We start from the raw sequence: 11867 nt of genomic DNA on the forward strand, positions 1-11867 counted from the left end.
GTTATGGCCTATGGGCTCAGGTGAGGGGGGTGGCTCCCTGCCACTGCACGCTCTCCTGGGTGGCAGGGGGGACCTGTGCCCCGCAGATCTGTACACGGGCAGGCTGCGGGCTCAGACTCCTGTTCTGCTTTCCTTCCCCAGAGCCTCTGCAGCCCAGTGGGTGCGACCCAGTGTGGCAGGGAACAGCAGAGCCGCATGGAGAAGCTGCTCACTGCTGCTAGCTCCGCACTGCCCTGGCAATGCACCTCCTGCATGCGGGACTGCCATGAGAGCAGCAGTGAGGGGTTGTGCCCCTCAAACCAGCGGCACACACAGGGAGCACGTCACCAAGTCAGTGTGGAGGCATCCCCACACAGATCTGCTGTTCCCTGCTATGCCAGGTCATGCCCACTGGGCTGCGGAGGCCCCAGGCGAGGGAAGCAGGGTGGGAGCCTGAGTGTGCAGCCCATGCTGCCCCGCACACAGATCTGGGGGGCGCGGGTCCCCCCTGCCCCTTGGGAGTGCCTGCGGCAGTAGGGAGCCGGCCCTCTCCCTCCCCCAGACACCAGCATAACTGACTTTGAGAATCAACACATTCAAGGATATTAAAAACAAGCATCTGGCATCAAGAGCTTTGGCATCAAGAGCAGCCCACCCACTCCACAACATCTACCATCATCTGTCCAGTCTGTTACCACATTACAGGAAAAAAAAAAAAGATCAACCAGCACAACATCCATCGCTGAATACCTCAGCCATGAATGAAACGCAGTGTTTTTCAGCAATAAAAGCCAACAGTTAATTGATAATGCCTTTATTACATGTAAAATATAGTTTATAATGGTATAAATCACAGTTCAAACTTATTTTGTATTTTTATGTAAAGCTGATTTTTTTTTTATTTTTAAGATAACATCATTATAGCATCATTATAGATTCCCTTGTTTCACCCAGTGGACAGAAACGCCTTAGTATGACATGAAACATGGCTGTGGATATACTTGTAGTTAGTGGATAGGAAGGGGTAGGGATATGGCATCATAGCTACAGCAGAGCAAAACACCAATCCTGAGGAGCTGCACTGATGTAAAACAGGGCTGGTTCTGGTGCAATAAATTAATTATAAACAGAAGACATTTTTCTGCTTGTCACACCAAATTTGGAACTCAGGTGCCTATAAGCATGAATATTTATAAACACCTGACTAAATATTAATTCCTACATCCCAGTTTTAAGGGGTCCCCAAAACTTCATTGTCTACCTTGAACTATTGGATGCTTCTTATCAGCTTCTACAGTCAGCTGCTTAGCATGGCATTCTGCCATTTTACTGCAACAAAACTGTTGGTCTTCTCGTTTTCACCCTCAAATGATCAAAATACCTGTTCTGAGTATACTTGCAGTCTCTCGACTTGTCATTTACTCTTCCATAATTAAGAGGCCACAGCTTTACCTTAGTCAAATCACTTGTGCCCACCTCTACTTATGTGAAGCCTTAGTGGCACAGTAACTTTACATTACTGATTTGTTTTTATATGCTTATATTAAGCTGTAAAGTTACAGTTCCCTACCTGTATGTGTTTGAAAGAGCATGTAATTCCACTCCACAGTCACAGAACACAGAGCAGCAACAGATTATTGGAGCGGGCTTGACTTTTGGAGCTTGGGTTGAGTCCCAGGCTTGAAATCTTGCTGTTTTGATTGGTGGAGCCCATCCACAAATCAGGAGACATCAAGAGGAGTTCAGTCACGCCCCTTTCCTGAGGGGAGGGGGAGAGGAGCTCCCTCCAGGCCTCTGGACTTGATTGAAGACTGCAACACTCAGGTCTGGAGGACTTCAGGGGCGGAGCCATGGAGAGTTTAAAAGGAGCTGTGTGCGCAGCATGAGGAGACACAGCCAGGAGAGAGAGAAAAGAAGAGCGGGGCTTAGTAGAGCTGAGGAAATGTGCGAAGCAGGGTGAAGCTGTAGCCCAGAAGCGCCCCTGAAGACTTTCATCAGCAGGGAATGGCAGACTGCTCCAGCAGCTAGGCTCTTGGTGTGCAGCACAGTGCAGGGCATCCAGACCCTGGGAGCTGCATGAGGTGGCTCAGGTCTGCAACCTCTGGCATGCAGCCAGAGACACAGTGCACAGGCCTGTGCATGGAGTAGGACCTTTGGAGTGCTTGCGTGGCTCAGGTCCTCAACCCCCGGAACGAGGCTGGGAGCTTGGTGCAGGAGGCGATGCACGGAGGGTCCAGGACCAGACCGGGCCTGGTGCTGCACGAGGCAGCCCAGGCCTCCAACCCATAGCAAAAGGTTGAGTCCAGGGAGCCAGATGGTGATTGGGCTACTGAGCCAGCAGACGGGGCCGAGCCAGTGGCCCCAAAAGCCCTGCATAGCAGAGCCCTGTTCAAGGGGACAGCAACCCACCCCGAAGCCCACTGCAGGTGAGAGAGCAGCCTGGCACAGAGGCCGAGGACAACCCTCCAGGCCTGGGAGCCGTGAGTTGCAGGGAAAAGAAAATTCCCACAGGGGCGGAGAGTCCCCCTAGTTAGTGAAGGGCTCCTGAAAGGGGCGGTCCCACTGAGAGGGCCCCGCTAAAGTTACCAGCTTCTTTATAGGGCTTGGGAAAAGCCCAAGGGCATTGGGATTTCCCCTCGGGATTGAGTTTATCTTTGGGGTTCTTGCGCCATAAGTGGTGTGATATCGTGCTTTATATTTTGTGAACTCTCATGTTTGTAAATGAGTCCTAGGGCTCTGCTGGGACCCCCTGTTGCTATTATTTCACCTGATGTTTATTTGTATTTATTTGTGACTTATTTATTGTTCACCCATACTTATCTATAGTTTATCTGTTGGCTATCTAGGTTTATCTGTTTCAGATCAGATAATTACCTATATATATGGTGTAAGGTTTTATAGTATTTACCCAGAGGGTATTGTTTATGTTATTTGTTTATATATATAAACAAATAACATAAACAATACCCTCTGGGTAAATACTATAAAACCTTACACCAGTGCGATGTAGATGTAGATGTATCCATGTTTCTTTTCCTTGTGATAAGTTAATGTAAATAAATGTGTATATAGTTAAGTCCCCTGACTGCCCTGGCCTGGTTCTATAGGGACAGAGGGAAACTGAGCGGTCTGCAGTTCCCACCCCACAGCACACCTGCCAGCTAACAATCCCCTTCAGTTGGAGAAGGGGAGTGTATACCCAAGTTACCTTGTTACGTCTCAGCTCTGTGTTCTTGGGCCACCCTGGCACAGGATGCAATCTGTCTGACTCACAAGGACTCACCCCCCCCTCCCTCCCCTCCTCTACCTAAACGAAACTGATTAAGATGCAGTGAGAGACTCACCTAAGACCCTCACCAGATAAGGGTGACAAGAGTGAATCAACTGCCCTAGGTCTCATTTACATCCGAGATGGAACCAGATGACCATTCATTTACATGAGAGATGGAAAACAGAAAGCCTGAAGCAGAGACTGCAGTGAATTCTGGGACCAGAGAAGCAGGGGAGCACTGCATGATGGGGAATCTGTGCTTCCAATGTTAATCAACCCATGTTCACACACACCCAGCTCAGCATTTATCAGACCAGTTCTAATCTGGATTTGCTAAGGACTTTTCTCCCCCCAGACACACACACACAGCTCTAAGTTTAATAGGCATCTCGGGCCGTACATTCCCCGGTCCCACTATGGGAGGCCTATTTAAACTTGATTGACTAAAACTCGGTTGCCGGGTTAGGGAATGCTGAGGCAAGAGACCGAGTCAGAGGGGGTATGGGCAACATTTGAACAATGGTTAAGGGTTTATCACAGCATCCAGCCTGCTGGAGCCCTAATCCCAGGTGTTGTCGTATCTTTCCCGAGACGATTGGTGGAAGTCCTCTCCACAAAAGGTTATGAGCACCCCAATAATTGCTTTAGATCTGGAAAAGTCATGCTAAGCTGAGGCTTGTGCACAACAAGTAAAAATCCAAAATCCTGATGCTGCAAGCTATCTATTGTTCCTGAAGAAGCCATGAGATATCTCATCAGGATATCTGCCATCCATAGGAATCTCAAGCTGGCTCCCAAGTATTTGGGTTACTCCCTAATCTTAAGTGTTTCCTGATTATCAATCAGTTTCCTGAGATGGTCCAAACCAGATAACCCCTTGTCAATAGAAAAGACAATGATTTACACTACTGAGGGTGCTTCGAAGCAGCTGAACTGAGGGTATAAAAATCTGTAAGTGTGTGTGCTTAAGGGAGAAAGAAAAGGAAAGAAGAAGAAAACTCCTGTGCTGACACCATCCCCTGTCATTCTTGGGACGCTGGAAGAACAGATCGTCTCTCTTTTCAAGGACTGTGCTACGGACTGTGCCTGTCAGCTTTGCAGCCTGAGTACTGTGGACTAGGTGAGATTCCCAGCGTTCTCTCTCCTCTCTAGGCATAAACTTCTGAACCTGAACTGTATCAGTTAAACTTGAGCTAAGTTTCCCCAAATACTTAGTGAAACCAGGGTAGTATTGTCATTGTTTGTGTTTGTTTTTCTTTTGCATGTCTATTACTACTAGTACTATTATATATTTCATATGCTTAGCAATAAATAACTTTTATAGTCAAACTGGTAGTAATTGGGTATATTTTTCCTTCTCTGCTTCTCTTTCCTCCCGTGCTCTGCAACAATGCTTCTTTTACCTATGCTAAAGATCCCTGTGAAGCCTAAATTATTGTGGGGTCTGCTCATCAAGAGGCCAAAGATTGGGACGTGCTGAGTTTGAAACACATAAGGGGATCAGCTTGTACAGGCTGATTGACCCAGTTTGACTCAGACGTGCCCTTATGAACTGAATGCTGGCCCATGAGGGTGTCAGCTGGACACCCAGCCGGATTCAGAGGGTTTCTGTTTACCTGTGTGCTTGTGTTTGACTGCATTTTATTGTTGCTCTTATGAACTGATTCTTGGCATATGAGGGTGTCAGCCTGTCCATGCTGATCAGCCCGGACAGGTCAGGTGTGTCACGTTAACTTGTGTGTGTGTTTGTGTGTATGACTGATTTGGTGACTGGAGGAACCCAGTCCCATTGAGATTGAGTCCTGCAAGATAGCTCCACTGGGGGTGAGGGCTTGCAGAAGGGAGAAATACAGCTCCGTATAGTAACACAAGCAGCACACTGACAGAATCACCAAGACCCTAGAAACTATCCCTAACAAATGAGCACACCCCAAAGTAATGGGCAAATTTGGTAACAACCTGAGCTACAAGTATATGAGATGCATGGCAGAAAGATGTGCAAATGCTCTTGGCAAAAAGTTGACAGGACACAAATGGTTAGGTTTCTAATTCAGACTTTGGAGGGTAGTGAGAAGAAAGGAAGAAAGAACTAAAAACTAGGTATAGTTTATATGTAGTCTGTGTAGTACCCTAAATAAAACTTTGCTTTCTCTCTCAATATTTTAACAAGCTGGGTCAAAAATATCCCACAGCTTGTAGCACCAGAAAAAACAAACACATGGAACCTCCCTAATATTCTTATAGGTTTGATCCAGTGTCCACCGAGCTCAGTTGAAAGACTCCTTTTCACTTAAATAAATGCTGGATTGGGTCCATGCAGACCACTGAAAAGACAAAGATTGGCAAGACACACAAGGTAGAGTTGGGCTGGTACTTTCCTGAATGGAGCCTCGGGAACTTTTCATTACTCATGTAATATCCCATACCAGCATGGTGAGAAACCACCTAACTTAAACGGCCTAACTTAAACAGAAAACAAGGAATTCCAGGCAGATTTATGAAGAGACGCCAAGAAGATGTTCTGTCTAGTTCAGGTTCCTGGCCAGATTAGTAAAATATTTCTATAACAACAAAAGACCTGCATTTTAAAATTGCACCTGAACAGTGCAACACACCCCAACCCCCATTTCCCAGCTTTTCTCTGTATCATATCCTAAAGTCTATATTAGCTATAACCAAAGTTCAGGCAAGAAAACAAAAAAGATTAATTCTGAAAGCAAAACACAGAAAATGATTATGCATAGATAGTCATCACACAGCAACCTGGCATCTCTGAGGTAGGTGATCTCCCTTTTTCTGGAAAAAGGTATGTGAATCTTCTCCCAATTATCTCTTTAGCAATTAGACTTTAGCCATACTCTGCCCTCAGCTAAAACTTCCGTGCCTCTTCCCTGGACTCCATGATGAATGCATAGTGGTACTAAAGGATCTGTTTTATTGTCTGAAACGTGTCATACCACACTCTTCATCAAAACACAGCTGTCTCTGACATGAAATACAGGACTTCTTATTTAACAGACACCGCACTACAGGCAAGGGGGAAAAAAGTGAAAAGACCAAGTTGTTATCCAGTTTCAAATACTGGGGAGTTTAAAAAACCAAAAAAAAAATTACCTTGCAATTTGAAATGTGGCCAAAAAACTGCAAGTGGTAAATCCGTACCTTTGGAAAAGATTCTGTAAGGTCTTGAATGGACCACATATCTTGTAGGCTTCTATTTTATACCTAATCCCAAATCAAGAACTGGCATTTTTATTTTCACAGTGTCCCTGCACTTATTTTGGAGCATTGGTTCTATATGGTATCACTGAAAAAAGTGAGAGAAAAAAAGTACCACAACTGATAGCCCATCCTCATGTCCTGGAGCGCATTTTCTTTGTCATTTCTCCATTCTAATATTGCCCAGACCTCACACTGTTTATCTAATGAAATCTCTCAGCAGAACAGCCTGAGGCTGCATGGGCTTGCAGGCTATACCTCTTTGATTACAAGCTATCACAAACAATCAAAGAGCTGATACTTAGAAAAACAGAGACAGCAATGGGATTAATGTAATCATTACCCCCAGAAACAGAACTGTGCTTCAAGAGTCTTACATGATTTCCCAAAAGAAAGCTTCTATTATCAGCTTTTTTTAAGAGAAAGCATTATTTACCAGCTGTCTATCAAAGCAGATTAATATATTCTAATATGTTTATTGATAGTATTTCACATCCCAGTACTTCAAGCCCAAGGGCCTGTGGCAAACAACATATTTTTGTGTACCATTTTCCAGTCACATATATGAGTACAATGACAGCGATACAGAAGCAAGTCTTGGAACCAGAAATACACTAATATACATACAGTCTTCAAAGCAAAATTAGATGGTCAACAGACTCAAACTACTGGGTTTAAGGAGCGGGGGGGAATAGGGTGAAATATAGTTCTCAGTGGGCATGTCTACATGAGACACTAAATGCACAGTAGATCAATTCTACTGCACATTAGCAGGACACAGCAAAAGCCATGCTATTGCACTAATGAGCAGTAAAATTAGTCTACTGCGCATTAGCATCACTAAAAAAGGTGTGCAGTGGCATTACTGCACAATAGTGCTGGCTACTGCACATTCAGTTAGCACCTGTTATTACAGGTACTGAAATAAATACACAGTACCTACGGCGCATTAATGCATATGTAGACATGCCCAGTGATAGATGGGGGTAACACTAGATGACTTAGTGGTCTCTTCTGAGTTTGAAACTTACAAAGCACAGTTCTGTTTCTGGGGGTAATGATTACATTAATCCCATTGCTGTCTCTGTTTTTCTAAGTATCAGCTCTTTGATTGTTTGTGATAGCTTGTAATCAAAGAGGTATAGCCTGCAAGCCCATGCAGCCTCAGGCTGTTCTGCTGAGAGATTTCATTAGATAAACAGTGTGAGGTCTGGGCAATATTAGAATGGAGAAATGACAAAGAAAATGCGCTCCAGGACATGAGGATGGGCTATCAGTTGTGGTACTTTTTTTCTCTCACTTTTTTCAGTGATACCATATAGAACCAATGCTCCAAAATAAGTGCAGGGACACTGTGAAAATAAAAATGCCAGTTCTTGATTTGGGATTAGGTATAAAATAGAAGCCTACAAGATATGTGGTCCATTCAAGACCTTACAGAATCTTTTCCAAAGGTACGGATTTACCACTTGCAGTTTTTTGGCCACATTTCAAATTGCAAGGTAATTTTTTTTTTGGTTTTTTAAACTCCCCAGTATTTGAAACTGGATAACAACTTGGTCTTTTCACTTTTTTCCCCCTTGCCTGTAGTGCGGTGTCTGTTAAATAAGAAGTCCTGTATTTCATGTCAGAGACAGCTGTGTTTTGATGAAGAGTGTGGTATGACACGTTTCAGACAATAAAACAGATCCTTTAGTACCACTATGCATTCATCATGGAGTCCAGGGAAGAGGCACGGAAGTTTTAGCTGAGGGCAGAGTATGGCTAAAGTCTAATTGCTAAAGAGATAATTGGGAGAAGATTCACATACCTTTTTCCAGAAAAAGGGAGATCACCTACCTCAGAGATGCCAGGTTGCTGTGTGATGACTATCTATGCATAATCATTTTCTGTGTTTTGCTTTCAGAATTAATCTTTTTTGTTTTCTTGCCTGAACTTTGGTTATAGCTAATATAGACTTTAGGATATGATACAGAGAAAAGCTGGGAAATGGGGGTTGGGGTGTGTTGCACTGTTCAGGTGCAATTTTAAAATGCAGGTCTTTTGTTGTTATAGAAATATTTTACTAATCTGGCCAGGAACCTGAACTAGACAGAACATCTTCTTGGCGTCTCTTCATAAATCTGCCTGGAATTCCTTGTTTTCTGTTTAAGTTAGGCCGTTTAAGTTAGGTGGTTTCTCACCATGCTGGTATGGGATATTACATGAGTAATGAAAAGTTCCCGAGGCTCCATTCAGGAAAGTACCAGCCCAACTCTACCTTGTGTGTCTTGCCAATCTTTGTCTTTTCAGTGGTCTGCATGGACCCAATCCAGCATTTATTTAAGTGAAAAGGAGTCTTTCAACTGAGCTCGGTGGACACTGGATCAAACCTATAAGAATATTAGGGAGGTTCCATGTGTTTGTTTTTTCTGGTGCTACAAGCTGTGGGATATTTTTGACCCAGCTTGTTAAAATATTGAGAGAGAAAGCAAAGTTTTATTTAGGGTACTACACAGACTACATATAAACTATACCTAGTTTTTAGTTCTTTCTTCCTTTCTTCTCACTACCCTCCAAAGTCTGAATTAGAAACCTAACCATTTGTGTCCTGTCAACTTTTTGCCAAGAGCATTTGCACATCTTTCTGCCATGCATCTCATATACTTGTAGCTCAGGTTGTTACCAAATTTGCCCATTACTTTGGGGTGTGCTCATTTGTTAGGGATAGTTTCTAGGGTCTTGGTGATTCTGTCAGTGTGCTGCTTGTGTTACTATACGGAGCTGTATTTCTCCCTTCTGCAAGCCCTCACCCCCAGTGGAGCTATCTTGCAGGACTCAATCTCAATGGGACTGGGTTCCTCCAGTCACCAAATCAGTCATACACACAAACACACACACAAGTTAACGTGACACACCTGACCTGTCCGGGCTGATCAGCATGGACAGGCTGACACCCTCATATGCCAAGAATCAGTTCATAAGAGCAACAATAAAATGCAGTCAAACACAAGCACACAGGTAAACAGAAACCCTCTGAATCCGGCTGGGTGTCCAGCTGACACCCTCATGGGCCAGCATTCAGTTCATAAGGGCACGTCTGAGTCAAACTGGGTCAATCAGCCTGTACAAGCTGATCCCCTTATGTGTTTCAAACTCAGCACGTCCCAATCTTTGGCCTCTTGATGAGCAGACCCCACAATAATTTAGGCTTCACAGGGATCTTTAGCATAGGTAAAAGAAGCATTGTTGCAGAGCACGGGAGGAAAGAGAAGCAGAGAAGGAAAAATATACCCAATTACTACCAGTTTGACTATAAAAGTTATTTATTGCTAAGCATATGAAATATATAATAGTACTAGTAGTAATAGACATGCAAAAGAAAAACAAACACAAACAATGACAATACTACCCTGGTTTCACTAAGTATTTGGGGAAACTTAGCTCAAGTTTAACTGATACAGTTCAGGTTCAGAAGTTTATGCCTAGAGAGGAGAGAGAACGCTGGGAATCTCACCTAGTCCACAGTACTCAGGCTGCAAAGCTGACAGGCACAGTCCGTAGCACAGTCCTTGAAAAGAGAGACGATCTGTTCTTCCAGCGTCCCAAGAATGACAGGGGATGGTGTCAGCACAGGAGTTTTCTTCTTCTTTCCTTTTCTTTCTCCCTTAAGCACACACACTTACAGATTTTTATACCCTCAGTTCAGCTGCTTCGAAGCACCCTCAGTAGTGTAAATCATTGTCTTTTCTATTGACAAGGGGTTATCTGGTTTGGACCATCTCAGGAAACTGATTGATAATCAGGAAACACTTAAGATTAGGGAGTAACCCAAATACTTGGGAGCCAGCTTGAGATTCCTATGGATGGCAGATATCCTGATGAGATATCTCATGGCTTCTTCAGGAACAATAGATAGCTTGCAGCATCAGGATTTTGGATTTTTACTTGTTGTGCACAAGCCTCAGCTTAGCATGACTTTTCCAGATCTAAAGCAATTATTGGGGTGCTCATAACCTTTTGTGGAGAGGACTTCCACCAATCGTCTCGGGAAAGATACGACAACACCTGGGATTAGGGCTCCAGCAGGCTGGATGCTGTGATAAACCCTTAACCATTGTTCAAATGTTGCCCATACCCCCTCTGACTCGGTCTCTTGCCTCAGCATTCCCTAACCCGGCAACCGAGTTTTAGTCAATCAAGTTTAAATAGGCCTCCCATAGTGGGACCGGGGAATGTACGGCCCGAGATGCCTATTAAACTTAGAGCTGTGTGTGTGTGTCTGGGGGGAGAAAAGTCCTTAGCAAATCCAGATTAGAACTGGTCTGATAAATGCTGAGCTGGGTGTGTGTGAACATGGGTTGATTAACATTGGAAGCACAGATTCCCCATCATGCAGTGCTCCCCTGCTTCTCTGGTCCCAGAATTCACTGCAGTCTCTGCTTCAGGCTTTCTGTTTTCCATCTCTCATGTAAATGAATGGTCATCTGGTTCCATCTCGGATGTAAATGAGACCTAGGGCAGTTGATTCACTCTTGTCACCCTTATCTGGTGAGGGTCTTAGGTGAGTCTCTCACTGCATCTTAATCAGTTTCGTTTAGGTAGAGGAGGGGAGGGAGGGGGGGGTGAGTCCTTGTGAGTCAGACAGATTGCATCCTGTGCCAGGGTGGCCCAAGAACACAGAGCTGAGACGTAACAAGGTAACTTGGGTATACACTCCCCTTCTCCAACTGAAGGGGATTGTTAGCTGGCAGGTGTGCTGTGGGGTGGGAACTGCAGACCGCTCAGTTTCCCTCTGTCCCTATAGAACCAGGCCAGGGCAGTCAGGGGACTTAACTATATACACATTTATTTACATTAACTTATCACAAGGAAAAGAAACATGGATACATCTACATCTACATCGCACTGGTGTAAGGTTTTATAGTATTTACCCAGAGGGTATTGTTTATGTTATTTGTTTATATATATAAACAAATAACATAAACAATACCCTCTGGGTAAATACTATAAAACCTTACACCATATATATAGGTAATTATCTGATCTGAAACAGATAAACCTAGATAGCCAACAGATAAACTATAGATAAGTATGGGTGAACAATAAATAAGTCACAAATAAATACAAATAAACATCAGGTGAAATAATAGCAACAGGGGGTCCCAGCAGAGCCCTAGGACTCATTTACAAACATGAGAGTTCACAAAATATAAAGCACGATATCACACCACTTATGGCGCAAGAACCCCAAAGATAAACTCAATCCCGAGGGGAAATCCCAATGCCCTTGGGCTTTTCCCAAGCCCTATAAAGAAGCTGGTAACTTCTGAGTTTGAAACTTACATTGTGAGAGGACAAAGAAATGCCTTGTTTCAATGCTCCTTGAAATGTGAACCATTTGAAATACCTTCTTCAT

The sequence above is a fragment of the Alligator mississippiensis genome, chromosome 4 (genome assembly GCF_030867095.1).
Source record: "Alligator mississippiensis isolate rAllMis1 chromosome 4, rAllMis1, whole genome shotgun sequence".
NCBI classification, from domain to species: Eukaryota; Metazoa; Chordata; order Crocodylia; family Alligatoridae; genus Alligator; species Alligator mississippiensis.